Source organism: Meles meles, chromosome 4 (assembly GCF_922984935.1).
Source record: "Meles meles chromosome 4, mMelMel3.1 paternal haplotype, whole genome shotgun sequence".
NCBI lineage: Eukaryota > Metazoa > Chordata > Mammalia > Carnivora > Mustelidae > Meles > Meles meles.
Window position 1 is genome coordinate 161,052,903 of NC_060069.1, and position 11,240 is coordinate 161,064,142.

Genomic DNA, 11,240 nt, shown 5'->3' on the forward strand with positions numbered 1-11,240 from the left:
TTCAAAAACCGTGTTATTTGCAAATATGTTTGCACACAGGAATGACCTCGTGTGGGATCTTTTGGGCCCCCCCCCCCACCACCACTGGGTACGTAATTCCCTGGAAATTAGTGTCTCGCTTTTCTACACTCAAGTTTCCACTTTGGAATTAAGTTTGTTGTTTTTTTTTTTAATCACCCCAACAGCACATCTTAAGTTAAAGGCAGGAAGTTACCTCCACCCTGTCCTAGAGAACAGTATCTTTTGTTGTTTTTTTTTGTTTTTTTTTTGTTTTGCTTTGTTTTTTAAGATTTTATTTTTATTTATTTGACAGAGATCACAAATAGGCAGAGAGGCAGGCAGAGAGAGAGAGAGAGAGAGAGAGGAAGGGAAGCAGGCTCCCTGCTGAGCAGAGAACCCGATGCGGAGCTGGATCCCAGGACCCTGGGATCATGACCCTCCTGGGATCATGACCCGAGCGGAAGGCAGGGGCTTTAACCCACTGAGCCCGGCGCCCTGAGAACAGTATCTTTTGTATGCATAGAACAAACTGGGGAGAAAAGGTTTTCCACCTTTGGGGGGAAAATCCCCAGCCTTGAATGTGCTCAGATCTTGGAAAGATGTCTGAGTCGGAGGTGGAGAAGTATGATTGCAAACTTCCATGCCTAAACACCCCTCACCCCTGTGGGACTGTACAGGGAGGGAAGGTTTCTTCTGGGCCAAATGAAAGGAATAGTGGAGGTCAGATGGGGTGGGGGAGAGGGGACCTAGGAGGGAGCACTGTAATGACACTAACGTATTTTTGTGTTACCCAAAGACGGAGACGCTGATCCTAGCTGGCTTGTGGAAGCCTCAGACTTACACAGGATCTATCTTCCAGTGGGCATATGATAATTCTATATTATTCCCAGTAACTGAGCCCTAGTGCTGCTTTGGAAGGCACGTACTGTCCCCTCCCCCACAGGGCTAGTCTTCGGCAGGTGCTCACCGCCAGCCCCCACCCCCTGCCCCTGGGCCTCTTAGGCAGGAAGACCAGGGCAGGCAGGCAGACGCCTCCTTTGCCACATAACCTTGAACCCAGAACTGATCTGGTGGAGCCTGGAGTGGCAAATGTAACTAACATTTACAGGAACCTTCAAAAAATAATTAAGATTTTAAAGATACAAAGATAACTTAGAAGTAAACACAGTGGCTGTTTTGCTGCTGAAAAACAGTGAATCGACTAGAAAGTGAGTCCCTTGCAGGACACTGTTTCCTTCCGGGATTCAACAAGAGGGAACCTTTCTCCAGACTCTCTCTGCTCCCGAATCTTACTGTACCAGGCTCAGCAACATGAGTGACTAACAGCCCACACTGGCCTAGTAATAAAATACAGCAATTCCACTTATTTAATTATCTGGTGTTTCACTCAACAAATATTTATGGAGTGTCTGCTGCAGGCTCAGCATGGGGTTCCTGAGCCCACAACCAGAGCCCACAGCCGCCTCCGTAGACAGTCCCCAAGGGCAAGCGCCCGGGGGCAAAGGTCAAGGCCAGGCTTGGAGAAACCGGCAAGGCTCTTCCTTGGACTTGGCTGGGTTCCTGGCGCAGGCCACCCAACCCACTCTGAAGTTCCGTTTTTTTCATCTGTAAAATGACAATAAAGTCCCCTGCAGGAGTTGTGAACAGAGCCCAGGCTGCAGACCCTGTGGGGTTAAAGGAGAGCACTGTTGTTTATGTCAATGGTCACTGGTCCTAGGAAAGCCTAGAATCCTTAAGTGTAAAAGTGACTTACAGTCTCAATAATTTAGTGATTATTTGACTGTTGTTTATTTTATAGTGCGAGGGGCCAAGCCTTTGTGGCTACGCTGTGGGCCATCCAAGAAACCCCAAAGAGAGCTGAAATGTAGAAGACACCTGACCATTTTTGACAGAAAAAAACTCGATATTATATTGAGGCATGTATTAAACATTGACAGTTTTATTTTGTTGTGCAAATACTTAACATAAATACGTAGCAAGTACGAGTGACTGGTGAAAAGATTTAAAATGAACACAGCAAATCAATTAGTTGAATTGCTTTAAATCACCGGAAGGGCACAGAACATAAACACTGTCATTTTTTTTAACCTTAACTGTTTTATCACTTGTAAGCTTTAAAAAACTTAATACCAGCATATCATTTTATGTATGAGATTACGCATATACAAATTGAAATTTGAAGCTTTTAATGTTAGCTTTAAAATACAGTAAGTTATCGGAATATTAAATAAGACAAAATGTATGTTAAATTGAATTTTCCATTTAATGAGCTGTAACAATTTTCTTAATAAACGAAAAAACTCATCCATAATTTTATAAGCACTCATATTATCGGAAATGATTGAACCCATTACAGTGTCAATAATTTCTGCCAATAACCTTTCATCGAAGCACGAAGTTTCAGTTTTAAGGTATTTTAAGTAAAACAAAAGTGGACTGACTTAAAGTAAACTCTTGGTGCAAGTTTTGCATCTCAGCCTCCGGAAGTGGCCGTCGTGAACATTAGTGACCGCCTTGAAGATTAGTGGCCGCCTCTGTGCACCGCCCCAGGGGTGGCTCCAGCGCTCGGAACTCAGCGCCTCAGTGGGCACCTCCAGGGGCTCGAGGCGGAGGCCAGCGGGAGAGGTGAGCCCCGAGGGCAAGACGCTCGATGCAATGACGATTGACCTGTCCGGGAGCTCGGGTGGGGAGAGCAGAGCACCGGGGAGGGCAGGGCAAGCCCCCGGGGACTCTGCAGTCCTTCGCGAAAGAAGTGCCAAGTCCGCGTCCTCCTACGCGGGGGCCTGGCCAGCGCTGTTCCGCCGACGCCCCCACCCAGCCCAGGGCCCTCCCGGTTCAGTGTGCCCGGCTGGGCGGGGATGTCCCTTTCTCCGCGCGCGCCTCTGCGTCCCGCCGCCGGGAACCCACCGAGCCGGAGGCCCGGGAGCAGGCGGGTGCGGGGCTCTCCTGCGGCAGGGTGCCCGCGCTGGGACCGCGGGTGACTTTGCGCGCCCTGGAACCCGGGGAGAGGGGTCCCTGCCTCAGGATGGTCGGGGGGGGGCTCCAGGGGGCCGGTAGGCGCGGCGTGGACCAGGTGCTGGATGGCAGTGCGGGTGTGTGTCGCTTCTGCCGGCCGCGTCTGCCGCGTGCGTTGGTCCTCCCGGAGGTCCCCGGAGCGGCGCGCCCTCCTGGCACGGCCCTCCTAGGCCACCGGCTCCCTTAGTCCTGGAGCCAGCCTGGGGCCACCAAGCCCGGGGCCCAGGACCGAGCGACACCAGGGTCCTCTGCGGGACCGCCCTCGGGGAGGGGCAGCGGAGCCCTGGGAGCCTCCTCCAAGCCGCGCCGGGTCGTCCCCTCCCCCCTCCTTATTTCTCCCCTTCCCCCCCCCCCCGCCCCTCTCCCTCCCTCCGGGAGGCGCCCCCAGGTCCAGCCCCCTCCTGCGGCGCGGGCTCCGCCCCAGGAAGGTGGCTTTGCTCTCCTCCTGCTGCAACTTGCTCGCTGCTTCCGAGAAGTCCCTGCGCGACTTGAGTGTCACCCGCTGAAGAACAGAACTTGGTCACCGCTGCGAGGCTGCCCTGCTGAGCCCCGAACGGCCCGCAGAGCAAGATTCTGCCTCCCGGGCTTCCGCAGCGCCCCCCCGCCGGGGTGTGGGGGGAAGAGAAGGGGAGAGGGACCGACTTCTAACTCCAAGCTCTCAGCAAGCAGGTATCTTCCCTTCGTTTCGTCGAAGGATAGTGACACACACGTTCCGCGGTCTCAGGCCCACAACGCAGTGATTCAGCGTCTCTCCGTCACGCTGCGCTCAGCACGAGGACAGCCACCGGCTGTCCCCACACCGCGCCTTGTGCGTACCAGTAGCTCTATTCCGTGCCTTTCAAGCCCTGACTCACTCCTCACCTGGAAGCCTCTGCCTCCTGCTCCCCCCACCCCAATTTAGTCCGTCCCCCAACCCCACCTCCCACTCATGCCCCCCTTTCTGGCAACCACCAGTTTGTTCTCTGTGTTTAGGACTCTCTCTGCCTTTTTTTTTTTCTTTTTTAAGATTTTGTTTATTTACTTGAGAGAGAGAGAGTGAGAGAGAGCATGAGAGGGGAGAAGGTCAGAGGGAGAAGCAGCCTCCCCATGATGCTGGAGCCCGATGCGGGACTCCTGGATCATGACCTGAGCCTCATGACCTGAGCTGAAAGCAGTTGCTCAACCAACTGAGCCACCCAGGGGCCCCTCTTATTCTACTTTCTGTTTGCTTGTTCATTTGGGTTTTTTTAAGATCCCACATATACGTGAAATCATATGATATTTATCTTTCTTGGTCTGACTTAATACTCTCTATGTCCATGCATGTTGTCACAAAGGGCAAGATCTCATTCTTTTTTATGGCTGAGTAATATTCCATTGTGCATGCATAGCATTTCTTTGTCTATTCATCTACCGATGTACGCTGGGATCGCTTCCATATCTTGCCTGTTGTAAATAATGTTGGAATAAACATAGGGGGGCATCTGTCCCTTCAAATTGGTGTTTTTGTATTTTGGGGGTAAATACCCAGTAGGGGAATTACTGGATTGTATGGTAATTCTATTTTTAACTTTTTGGGGACCTTCGCTACTGTTTTCCACCGTGGCTACACCAGTTTGCATTCCCACCAGCAGTGCAAAGAGGGTGCCCTTTTCTCCACATCTTCGCCAACACTTAATGTTGCTTGTGCTGTTGATTTTGGCCATTCTGACAGGTGTGAGGGGATAGGTCATTGTCATTTGGATTTGCATTTCCCTGATGATGAGTGATGTTGAGCATTTCTTCATGTTGTCTGTGGACCATCTGGATGTCTTCTTTGGAGAAACGTCTGTTCACGTCTTCTGCCCATTTTTTAATTGGATTATTTGGGTTTTTTGGTATTGAGTTGTATCAGTTCTTTATATATGTTGGATACTAACCCTTTATCGGATATGTCATTTGCAAATATTTTCTCCCGTTCCATAGGTTTTCCTTTTGTTCTGTTGATTGTGCAGAAGCTTTTGTCTTGATGGAGTCCCAATGGTTCATTTTTGTCCGTTTCCTTCGCCTCAGGAGGCATATCTAGAAAAACGTTGCTGTAGTCCATGTCAGAGAAATTATTGCCTGTGCTCTTTTCTCGGATTTTTTTTTAGGTCTCACATTTAGGTCTTTAATCCATTTTGAGGTTTGGTTGTGTTTCTTTTGTTTTGTTTTGTTTTGTTTTTGTTTTTGAGAAAGAGCACACAAATGAGCAGGGTGGGGCAAGGGGTAGAAGGAGAAAGACCTGATCTAGAATTTTCCACCATTTAGACACATGGTACGTTGGCCTCAATGGGTATCCTTACTAGGCAAAAATGTCATCACAGTCTGATCACCAAAACACCAGAAACAAAACACCAAAACACCTCCTAAGCATCTCATGATGGAATTCCTACCCCCAGGCCAGCCCCTGGGCCTATCAGGGTCATTTCCTGTCTGGGTCCTTGGTAACCCTCCCCAGGGGTTCTTCAGGGAGGTTGTGAAAATGCAAACCCGATTTCATTGTTTTAGGATGGAAGTGGGCCCCCCCCAAGCCTCACCCTCTGGTCTCTGCTCTCGGTCCCCCTCTCCCCCTGCACCCCCATCCCAAGTCCTCTGCCTGAGGCTCCACAGGGCCTTTGCACCAGCTGTCCTGTCCGTCAGGAAATTTCCTCTGATGCCTGCTTTAATCCCGCTCCGCCCACTTCTCTGTCTTTCCCCATGTCCTGGACTCAGTTTCCTGGGACCAGCATTGTTTATTAGGGCCTGCTGGTGAATGCCTCTTTTCTCCACTCTGGGCCACTCCTCTGGGAGGCAGCCCCCTTGCCCCCTGTCCACGTCCATCACTCACCACCACGCTTCCCTGTCCTGGCCGCCCTGGCCTTTCTGTTCTTCCACAATCCGAGCGCCTGCCTTAAGCCTCTGCAGGTGCAGCTCCTCCTGGAGGACAGACTGGTGCTTACCCCCAGCGGGCCTCACCTGCCTTCTCCTCTTTTGTTCAATGTCACCACCTCCCTGAGGCCTTCCCAGGTGACCCACCCAAAACAGCACCTGTCCAGCCCAGCTTGATGCCTCCCCGCTGAGAGCCGCTCTGGGAGGCTGGTGTGGGCGTAGGATCTCTCTGTTAACACTCCTCCTGAAATGCATGGTGGGCTCGGTTACTCAGGGGTGAATCCCATGTGCTCGCCGCCCAGAGAGCACCCCCAGCGCCTGGGCCCGTGGGATATGCTCCCTGAGCCCGAGTCTCTCCAGGCTCCTCCACAGGCAGCAGAACCCCTTGTCCCGGGGCACAAAGAGAGGCCCAGCACTTCGTTATTAGCTAGTTAGGATCAAACAACCGGTTAAGTATTTATGGGAAAACAATGTAGCAGTTTCTTAAAAAGTAAAGCATAAAACCTACCCCAGAAGACGTGAAAACAGGAATTCAAACAAAAATGTGTACAAAGGCATTCCTAGCAGCATCGTTCACGAGAGCAAATGGTCGGAACAAACAGCCCAAGTGTCCCTGGGAGGAGGGAGGGGTGAGAGCTTGTCATAAACACACACCGTGGGAGGAAGGGGACCGTCATTCTCGTGCACGCCACCGTGTCCCGCAAAGCCTTCCCTCTCCCAGGTGAGCACGGACCAGGAGCCGAGGTAAAGCCGACTCCTCTGGGCGGTAAAGATCAGGACCCGATCTTGGGTCCGTAATGGTGATCTCAGAGGCAAAGCGGGAACTGGACCCTTCTTACCTATGGCAGGCGAGGGGCCTGGGGTGGTCCAGAAACACAGCCAAATGGTCCTTTCCAGCAACTTGATGCCTATTTCGAGCCGTTTTGCAAAGGCAGAGGTGACTTCAAAAAGCGGGCCAGCAGGCCCCAGCAGCGGAGTGGGACCAGACGGTAACCCGCAGACCCTGGTCTACGTTTACTGGACACATGGGGGAGATCAGCTGAGTTAAACCCCCTGCCGGGAAGATCTGGGGGCCTCCCTTGCTGAGCTCATAGCCTTGGGGATGAGATGGTCACGGGTGATAAACCAGGCAGGCCTGAAGGGAAGGGCCCTGCTGGGCAGGGCCTACCCGTGGTGCCCCAGGCCCTAGGTGATGGGGTCTCCGTGGGGAGTAGAGCACAGAGACAGGGCAAGGCATGGAGAGCTGGGCCCCCAGACCAATTCCTGGGCCTGGGGCACAGACAGCTGAACACAATGGGGCAGCGGCATTGACCAGAATGTTCCACCCACTCCTTGGGGGGAGCACTCCTCACTTTGTCAGGACCATCTTAAAGCCAGGGGCTGCCCGTGGGGTCTTCAGAGCTGTATGAAGGATCTTGGCAGCCCAGCCAAGCGGGCAAGTCTGCAGGGACCCGACCGCAGAGGAAAAGGAAATGGCCATGTCAGGGGCGAGGCCCAAACCCTGAGAACCTCCCACAACCCCCCGGAGTAGCAGGGGCAGAACTTGGGGACTGGGTGCCCACAGGACCTGGTGAGATCCACTGTTTGGGGCTGAACTGTGTCCCCCCTGCCCCACTCCAAGAAGACATGTTGTATTCTTAAACCCTAGTATCTGTAGAAGTGACATTTTTAAAAGATGTGTTGGTTTATTTGAGAGAGAGGGCGTGAGTGATGGAGACGAGGGGGAGGGGGAGAGGGAGAAGCAGGCTCCCCACTGAGCAGGGAGCTTGAACTGGGAGTCGATCTCAGGACGCTGGGATCATCACCTGAGCTGAAGGCAGAGGCTTAACTGACTGAGCCACCCAGGTGTCCCAAGCTGACATTATTTTTAAATGGGGTCTTTGCAGATAATCAAGTTAAGAAGAGCTCACTGGGAGGGGGGCCTTCTGCAGTGTAGGTGACCCTACAAAAAGGGGATATTTAGACCGATGTGTACAAAGGAGAGATGACATAAAGACGCAGGGGGGACGGTGGCCTTGTGACCTCAGAGAAGTTCCCACAAGCCGACAATGGCTGGCAAAGGCCAGGAGCTAGAGGGGGCAGGAAGGACGTCCCCCAACTCCCAGTGCCTTCAGGGGGAGCCTGGCCCTGCTGACGCCTGCATCTCAGACTTCTGGGAGAGAACAACTTTCCGTTGGGTTAAGCCCCCAGTTCGTGGTGCTTAATACGACAGCCTCAGGACACTAACCAGCTAGATCAGTGTCTTTGTCCCAGTTCTAAGGATCCTTATTTTGTCCAAAAACGGGAGATACTAAATTTCTCTGTGTGCACTCTGGGCTGACGGGAGCGGGTCAATAAGTCATCGCGGCGGGGGGTGGGGGTTTGTGATGGTTAACTTGACATGTCATCCTGACTGGCCCACAGGGTGCCCGGGTATTTGGCCAGACATACTGGGTGTGTCAGTGAGCTGTTTTAAATAAGACTAACATTGTAATCAGTGGACTGAGGAGAGCAGATTACCGGCCCGCGAACGTGGGTGAGCCTCGTTCAATCAGTTGAAGGTCTGGAGGAAGTAAGTGCCTCCCCCCCGCCCCCCCGCCACCTGATGGCCTTTAAACTGAAACATCGGCTCTCCCCAGGGCGCGAACTTGCCCAATCGCCCGCAGATCTTGGGACTTGTGAACCTCCGAACCCGTGTCAGCCACTTCCTAATGATAGATGGATGTGCAAGGCCGTGGCCTGGCTCAGGCAGGGCCATCAAGGCTCCTGCTGTGCTTCAGTACTATTTGCTGAAGCCAGGCCCGTCTTCCTGGCTCAAGTGGCAGCGCTTTTGCAGGCCGTTTGGTATTTTGTATTTTTTTTAAAGATTTTTTATATTCGAGAGGGGGAGATAGAGCAGGGGGAGGGGCGGAGGGAGAGGGAGGACCCCAAGCAGACTCCCCACTCAGTGCAGAGCCCGCGGCGGGGCTTGATCTCGGGACCCTGAGATCATGCCCTGGGCCAAAAGCTAGAGTCAGACGCTTAATTGACTGAGCCACCCGGGCGCCCGTATTTTGTTGTTGTTGTTGTTTTAAGCCATTTCCAAGCCATGACAGGGAAGCTTGATGCTGCCGTTCAAGGCCGGTGAAATGAGCAGTCAGGGCAGGAGACTCCGCTTGTCGGGACAGGTCCTCTGACAAAAAGAGGCAGAGAAGTCGGGTGCTGTGTTTCTGCCGCGCACCAGCTGGACCGTGAGGATCCTGAGACAGGCGTCTGCTGGCCGGCGGCCTCCCGGCCCTGCTGGCCACTGCGGGGGGCTGAGCTTTCCCACCGCCCGGGGCCCAGGATGGGGCTGCCCTTTCCCACCACCACCATCCACCATGGGTCACGCCCACCCCAGGGCCTTGGCTCTGCCAACGGGGTCTCTCCTATCGCGGCTGATGATCAGACGTCTCCGGCCAAGACTCTTCTCCCCAAGACATCTATTTGGAAAGGAATGCTCCCCGGGTGCTGTTTCTCACCCACACCCTGGCGGCTGTGCCAAATTCTCAAGGGAGCGTTTCCATCAGGTGGCCACCTGCCATCTGTGGACCGAGCGTGGGAACTGTAGCCGCGGGGTTGGGGAATCCGGAGGGACCCTGGGAGGAGGAGTCAGCCCGACTCCACACCACAGCGCTTTCATTCACTCCATGAGTATTTTTGGCGCACCTGCGGTGGGCCATGGCCGACCCGGGCGAGGTGGGCGGGGTTGCAGTGGGCTCTGCCCTCCCGGGTCTCTCAGTCCAGCTCTGGGTGAAATCCCAGGCATCCTGCCTGAAGGAGGCAGCAGCGTGAGCTACGGATGTCGTTCAAGCTCTGCCCCGCCACCTCCCAGCGGCGCCCCGGGCTCTCTTGCCTCAGTTTCTCCTCTGTAAAATGAGAAGGTGACACTAAGTCCCTACCTCACAGAACTGGGGGGTTCATAAATGAATGTGTCCCCAGAACAGTGCATGCCCTGTGCCCTACACCACAGCAGCCTCTGACCGTCTGCCCTCCTGGACCGTCCCAGCTTCCACACATCCCGTAGACATGGCCACAAAGAATCCTACCAAATTATAGTCAATGAGGGAGCTAGCTGCAGCCGTTTCCATCGTGACACCCATTTCTGTGACAGTATCACATACTTCGTAAAAGCAAAAGGTCAGGGGCCGCCCAGAGCCCCATCGTGGATGACCTTCACTCACGCACACGCAGTCACCAAGAGAGGGAAGGGCAGTCTTGGCCCCCGGCTCTGGAGAGATGGCAGAGACCTCTGTGAACAGAGCAAGCAGAGGAAAGCGTGAGATGGGCGCGGCCTTTTATCCAAGACGGGGGAGGCAGAAAAGCAGCCCGACCTCGATCAGTCTCTCTCTCTACCTCTCTACCTATCAACTATCTGTCTACCCTCTCTCATCTATCTTCTGTCTATCTATGGATCTATCACCTCGCAATTTGCTTCTGTTTTAAAAATAAGCAGGAGGAGAATAATCCATAAGCATTTTTGAAGGGTGTGGGACAGAGACACAACTTCTTTGTACCCATCTTCTCTTACAGATTGGGCTTGGGACCCAAGTAAATAACTCTCATGCTTACAAAAAAAAAATTTATTTATTTTTAAAGATTTTTGTTTATTCATTTGAAGTAGATACACAGAGAGAGAGCATGAGCCGGGAGAGAGGGAGTGAGAGAGAGAAAGAGAGAGAGGAGGAAGCAGGCTCCCCGCTGAGCAGAGCACCCGATGTGGGGCTCGATCCCAGGACCCTGGGATCATGACCTGAGCCGAAGGCAGACGCTTAACCCACTGAGCCACCCAAGCGTCCCCAAAATTAACTTTCAAAAAGCAAAAATAGATCAAGTATGTCAAAGGCATATCAAAATATACCAAAAATAGGATAAGATGAACCAAGTGTGGATCCGTGGGGTGGGTGGCCTGGCCAGCCCGTGGGGCGACAACGTGGGGATGAGAAGGTTCTTCTAGGAAAAGACATGAGAAAGACAAAGAACTTGGGAAAAGAAAGACCCACCTCGGACCTTCCCTAACAGTTCCGCGCGGGTGTTTCCGGCCCCGGCAGGTGTTCGTTCGCGTTGAGGGAGAAAACGAAGGGCCCCATCGCCGGTATCACGGGGAAAGGAGACGTTCGCTGTGAGAGAATGGAAATTAAGGAGCCCTGAGTTTGCAAGGGAAATAGCACAGAATAACAAGCAAAATTAATTTAAAAACCTGACCAGGCCAACATGCTGTGAATTGGGCCAATTATTCATCGAAATGTGAGTCTTTCTGCAGAGGTCGTGTCTCCGACAGCGCCCTTCTCTCTTCCTCCCCTGCCCTTCCTGCCAGCGCACTTTATAGAAACAGGAAACTCCGTTTCTACCAAAATGAG